Source organism: Marmota marmota, unplaced genomic scaffold, assembly GCF_001458135.2.
Source record: "Marmota marmota marmota unplaced genomic scaffold, marMar, whole genome shotgun sequence".
NCBI lineage: Eukaryota > Metazoa > Chordata > Mammalia > Rodentia > Sciuridae > Marmota > Marmota marmota.
This window is the reverse complement of record NW_026000082.1, coordinates 3470240-3471437: the sequence shown is the minus strand read 5'-3', so window position 1 is coordinate 3471437 and position 1198 is coordinate 3470240.

Genomic DNA, 1198 nt, shown 5'->3' with positions numbered 1-1198 from the left:
ATAGGAAAGGCAGCAGGACACAACAGACACTAGTATGGCAATATGTAAATCAATGGATGTGTAACTGATGTGATTCTGCAATCTGTATATGGGGTAAAAATGGGAGCTCATAACCCACTTGAATCAAAGTGTGAAATATGATATATCAAGAACTATGTAATGTTTTGAACAACCAACAATAAAAAATTTAAAAAAAAAAAGAATAAAAATCCTCATTACTATTCAATTTCAGCATCCAGACTTTGTTTTTAATTTTATTAATTAGTAGATTTAAATAAACAATGGAAATAAAAATTTAATTTTTTCACTGGTTATCTAAACATGCAGTTTTAGATTGGAGAATATACTAAATGATTTTCATAATTCCCTCTAACTCTAGAATTCTAGTCTAATATTTGGCAATATTAAATAAATACCAATTTAAGTATTAAATATCAAATACTTCCATAAGCAATTCTTAAAATACTACATTTAATAATTTTGTTTCTTTTCTATTAGATATTAGAATAAACCTGTGTTTTTTAAAAGCCAGTGGCCTTCTTTTAGATCTATGTTTGATGTACTTTAAATATGTTGCAAAAACTTAACACTATACTGATCATTTTCCTGGATATCACCCAGAAAAATGGAAATGTATTTCTGATTTTGGCCACTAGAGGGTGAGAATACTATTTTCTTTGTTAGAGAGAGAGAGGTTGATAGTGTTTCACAGCACGTGTTGAGTCCTTTATGACTCTACATCCACTATTGGTGAATTATATTGGACATTATGGCTATATGTAGACTCAGGCATATATACCCCTTTTTACTAGAGATGTATACAAAATATTTCTAATTTGTAAAATGGATATTAAATCATCTGCTCTTAAACAGTACTTTCATTTTTAATGTAAATATAACAAGTATAAGGGTATATAGACATGACCCTGATAACTTTTATAGTAAAGTTATCTGTCTTTGGAACTCAACCCACTTAATTTCTAGGGGAAGAAAGACAACATAATGTTTTGAGGAAAAACAGCAAATAGTAGAACTAATTTAAAGGAAATAGATGAGATTCTTGTGGAGAGATAATTTGGGGGCCAGGAACTAGTAGTAGTTGCTGAAAGTCTTAAGGGGTAAAAGGGGTAAAAGATTTTGGTTACTTTGAAATGTCTGTACTTGTGGTCATACTGTCTAAGGATATGAAAAAAAGGTA